We start from the raw sequence: 6,000 nt of genomic DNA, 5'->3' as shown, positions 1-6,000 counted from the left end.
GTCATCTAAGCCTAAAATGGGGTCAATCACGGAATGAAAGATAATAAGCTGAAAATTCTTATACAATTTAACTATCGCGATTTAAAAGTTACCTTAAATGTGACGGAAAATCTCGTCTACGCGTGGAAAATTGTTCAAGGTCAAAGTTTACAGAAATCAGTTATTTGCGAATACCCAGAATTAGGTAAACCGCTCCTGGATGGCAATGATGTAGATAGTATCAGTGCCTTGCATAAATATGTAGCAGGTACATAAACTATTATTCATTAATTAATGTTCACGTTCTATAACTTGGCCTCGGAGTTTTCATAGCACGGTAAGACAAAACTGAAATATGGAGTCGATATTAACACTGAAATTTAAGTCAATACCATACTAATTATTCAATGTTTTCGCTCTGGAATGCCTTTAAAAATATTCTCATTCGTCTAAGTAATAACATATTATAATACATATGTAATATTATAATAAATAGGTACAAGAGCTAATCTTGCTTTAGTCGATACTTAGAACACACATGAAATCAAAACGACCCGAATTATAATTGATAAATACCCCGATAAAGTTTGCACCCGTTTATAAAATCTATTCATATATTTACCAACTTGGTCGACACAACATTGTGGGCTCCCTACTTTATCCAGGTAGTGACCTCTGTCAATCACAGGTCCAAATAAGCTTAATTGAGTTGTAAATATTCAGAGCGACCCAGAAAATATCGAGAGCATTATTCCCTACTTAAGTATAGGCTTATAGGATCGTTGAATTTCGATAAGGGCATAAAGACTTGTATTATTAAAAAATATGTTTCGCATGAAGAAAGATTACCTACCTTTGAATCTTACCTAATAATAATATTTTATAGTAAGGTATACGACATACGTAATACTTCATAAAGGAAAATTAATATGATTGTTTATTTATTTTGATTTAGATGAAGTTTGGTAGTTTGATACCTATTTTGAGTCCCGGAAAATGACATAAGTAAGATAGTTTAGTATCGAAAGGTACGTGAATGAGAGGAGTCACAAGGGAGGAAAAGGGTTCTTTTTAATTTGTAATAAAGCGTACATTGTTCAACTATTGCTTAACTTTTCCAATTATCTGCCCAACTTCGTGATAAATATCATATTATTATATGTATAATATACCTAAGCCACAATCCACAAATAATTCCGTTACACAATAAACAGAACCGCAGTAAACGATTGAAAACTAAGTTGATCCCTTTGATGAACAAAATAATTATCAAACAACAAATGGACATCAAACGCAATTTTAAATAAATCAAAAACGGCCCAACCACTTTCACCAACATCAAAGCCGAAGGCTGGTCCAAGGGAAATATGATATCAATAACGTATTTGGAATACTGATTTATGAAGTTTGGCTCTACCCATGTGATTTGACGTACCGATCACGATCTAGCTTATGCTGGCTTGTTTTATCCAGCCACGCACAGCGAAGGTCGGAATATACTATATTTGTAAAGTGTACATTCCATTTCTGACCGCAGCTGCACTACTGGTACTAAACGCGTCGGTCAAATTCCATAGTAAAATGAACGGTAGTGCGGCTGTCGTTAGAAATGGTCTGTCACCTTTAGCCACAATACATCGTGGGACGTCATTAGGTGACATTCGGATGGCAACTGCAATTGCATTAGGTACTGCTGCAGCGTTGGCGCGGGCGCTGTCACTATCACTTTTCAATAAAATGAGTGACTTACGACGTACCGCCGCTATCAGGCCATTCAAAAGAGCCACTCCCTAATCGCTAGCAGTATTATATGGAGTATAAGTATATGGTAGCTGTGATAAATTTTAGAGTCAACTGTTGTTTTTGTTGTTTTTCTCTATTGGTAGGTAGTAGGTAGGTACCTACTAGGTACAATAAGTAAAAAAAACAAGATGATTATTAGTTTCACGTAAATAGGATGTTTAACGCTCCATTAACATCTACTGTGTGTGAAGTTGCGGTTCTGCTCACATTGTATTCGACAACTTTAACTTTAGAATTCGTATCCAACGGTAGTAGTATTGACCACCACCATAATTCGCTACCAAGATTTTGTCATCACTTAGGGGTCCGTACTAACCGTAAAAAGTCACACCTATTTAAATCAAGTTAAATTAAACCATCATAACATACGAGGCCGATAGGTCAAGTGAGCTACGGAAAACCTACCACCATACCAAAACCAAATAGCGTATAAGTTATCAAAAACGAAATGAACGAAATCCCTTTCAAAATATACGCCCAACTTAGTCACGCGACTCACATCCACGCTTCAGATGAGAAAGGCGATAACTGACTGGTTATTTGAAATTCACATGAAAGCTACTTTGTTTGAGTAAGAAAAAGTTGAGGATTCCAAACCTTTACTTATGCTTTGGTATGGACGTGTGGTGGCGCTTAATTCGTTTTAGATTTAACGTGTTGATAACGCATGGCATGGCAATATAGTTTTTGTTTCTTGGAGTTTTAGTTTCTTGTTAGTGTTGCGGGGATTCTTTTTAGGTGCCGACTGCCGACTGATAAATGGCAGTGTATTTTGTACTTTAATTTCTCCTTAATAGTCCTAAACTATTTTTATATAGATTGTACAGAATTAATTGCAAATTAAAAAAAAAATATACAGGCCTTGTGATCTTTATGATAAAGAGAGTCCCCCCCCCCCACTAAAAGTATTTTTAAATCGGTAACAAGTGAACGCACAGAGATCCTGGTCCTATTTTTTTAGATGTTTACTCTCCGACGACGGCAGAACACCCACTGACAGTGTCGTTGAGGGCCTATCACACTGGCGATTTGCGAGCAAGTTGAAGGCAAGGCGAGGGCCCAGCGAGTTCACCGCGAGCGCGCAACGATCTCGCCGCAAGCGCAACCAAGTATTTAATGTTCAGATATTAAGGTACCATGTTCGATTCGAGATGTCTCATTGTGACCGTACATTGCAGTTTGAAAATAATAATGAAAACCATCAAAGATTAATATACAACTAAATTTTAAATTAAGGTATGGCAAACCAGATCTGTCTTCGGGAAATTTCGTACTCAAGCGTATTTTCCTAAATCAAAAGCAATCGCTGTTTTATAGACTCGTAGTTAACAATAGTGTATATGAGTACATATATTGTTTCAGAAAATGCTCGTGCTCGAAATCTGCGATAGGTTTCCTTAGAAATCTGCTCTTAATGATCTATGGAGGCATCGGCTTAAAATTTATTACACATATTTCATATCAATCACATTTATGCAAATAAAAACTAGACCAAAATAAATAAAGACTTTTCTCGTTAATTACTAAGTCACGCTTCAAGCACTGCCGTAGCATGCCGCAGAGCAGTTTCAAATTAGGTTAAGGTTTTTAAACCGCACCTACGACCTTCAGTGTTGTTAAGTGGCAAACTACAATATATAATTAATAATTTAACTCTAAATACTGGAGTAATCTCTACAAATAGATTGTAAGCACGGAAGAAACGAACATGTTTGAATGGGGACAAATAAATATTCGATAAGCACAGTTTATACAATTATTTTTATACGATTTGATTTCTTTTTTTCATGTACGGAATCTAATAATCTTTTATAGGTTGCGGTGGTTTAAGCCTTTATATTACACATTTATTATTTATCCAATGTAACCAAATTTTTTTCTTTTCGTACAATAAAATGTTATAGGTACTTACTTTAAGCAAATCGATATATGGGGCATTATCTATGAAAAGGGACCTTATTGTCGATGGCGCTTACGCCGCACAGCGTCGCGCGGCATTGAAATTATATCGGAGCATCGCTAATAATGGCGTAAGCGCCATCGACAATAAGGTCCCTTTTCATAGATAACGTCACATATAAGGCTTGGATTTAGGTACTAGACTTAGGTCCGTCGATAACCTCGTCCAATGGTCATACTTATTGTATGGACTGACGTTTATCTAACATAACTATTTGTACGCTACACATTACCCATACCTACATTTGACGTCCCCCGCAAAAATCGGAAGACTGTTTTTTACAGAAAATTACAGACAAGGCGTCTCCAGTAGCCAAATGCTCTAAGATATAATATTTGGTGACCGCCAGTCTTCAAAAAAGGTAACACAAATGAAAGCTTTGTTTAATACCTTTATTTTGAGACCAGTGCCTACTCACAAACGAGCAAAAAATCTAATTGAGGTAATTAAGCTTTGTTCAATATTTAATATTGTATAATTAACTCATTAGAACACGAACAGTTTATAAATCTCTAGGAGAAAGAGATTTATAAACTAGGTAGGTATACATTTTCAAAATAAATAGCAAACAGCAATCTAATATTAACTAATACGTCTCAATTAAATGCTAAGACCAGTTAATTAAAACAAAGTGGAAAGGTAACGAAACGCAATTTATTTTCTACTCAACACAGCACCGATTCACATGTAAATTTATTGTGGCAAGAATAATATTATTAAAAATAATCGCTGGTAAAAAAGCTAGTAGTTGCGTGACTTCTAGTAAGGAGGGTGCTGCTTTAGTGATTAGCGAAGCGGTATTTGTTACCACTGTGAGTTTAATGTGTTCCAGTCTATTGTTGGCAATGTGTTTTGAATAATACCCGTAGTAGTAATACTAGTCTGTGAATTACTTCACTTCGTATCCCTTTTCTTTCTTGATTTACAAATATTATATACGTTACAGAGGCGTAAAAAATTGCCTGGTGGCCCGCGGTTTACTGCTTTTCGATCTGACCATTAACGGGTTGACCGCTACTTAAAGGGATATTATCTGTGTGGATTTGGTTGTCCGTTTGGTTAAATTTCTCAAGAATTTATTCAACCAGTCAAGCAGTCCAGCACAAGCCCTAGGTTGAAAATGTACATTAGGTACTACAGGCGAAATGAAAAATGAATTTGCGGCGAAGGAAACGGCCTCTACGTTCGGCTACGCGAAGCCAGATAAATATATATGATATTGACAACTAAAAGTTTAATGTATACTTACGACGTATTTGCCGGAATATTGATAAACGGGAATTATACCCGCCTACTTGCCGCCCGTGCCGCCCTAAAATAATTAGTTTTTGAACCGCTCCGCTTTTCTTAGCCCTCCGGCTTAGATCGTGAGAGTCACTTTGCTTCCACTAACTTACGCCCACTTCCGTGAGTGGCTGCTCGACGCTCGAAACTTGAGCCTTTTTCTAACTAGCCTCGTAGAGAAATCAATAGCGCCGGTATGTCATGACCGTTAATATAAATCTGATGAAGTACCTGGAATAAAATGGTTTTAAAAATAACTATATATGTATATCTCAGAGTTGGTACGCATTACCAAGAAATAACCTAGATCTAGCTTAGGTACCTACATATGTACACTCGCGTAATATTTATTATGCAATTAAGTAGGGATGCTGAGCTGACATACCTATTCGATCCAAGTCGTTTCTTTAGCAAATTTTTGACGTATCTTAAAGTGCCCCTTAGTCCCCATTTCACTTTCTGGATATTGACATAATGAAAAATATCTTTTCACAATTTGAGATGTGTTGGAGAGGAAAGTTCTACTTAAACAGACCATTCTGTTGTCACTACGGTGTACTATCGGTACTTCTATATAAAATCTGTTCCGAAACCTGGAATTATCGGTTCCCGCCATATAAAGTCAATTAAATACCAGGAGCATTTCCTACTTGTTAAGTACTTAATGCATTTTGAGTCCTAACTTACATGTTGCGTGTTCAGGTTGCTGCTATTTGTACAGCGTAGATTATTATTTAAGCCCTTTGTACATATTTTATGTTTTTCGGTGAGAAAAACCGATAACCCAAATCCCCTGTTGGAGTTAAAAAGTCCCTGATGCTTAATCCAGAGGCATCAATGCCGGACTAGGTGTCATTCGTGGCTAATCGGATCGTTTCACGCGCATGGCTTCGGATCCAATTTCAATATCGATCACGAGTTTAATAGATTTTAGATTTTTATTGTCATCAAGCACTTATTTGAAGATTTAACTA

Source organism: Cydia fagiglandana, chromosome 8 (genome assembly GCF_963556715.1).
Source record: "Cydia fagiglandana chromosome 8, ilCydFagi1.1, whole genome shotgun sequence".
NCBI lineage: Eukaryota > Metazoa > Arthropoda > Insecta > Lepidoptera > Tortricidae > Cydia > Cydia fagiglandana.
This window is presented reverse-complemented; position numbering follows the sequence as displayed.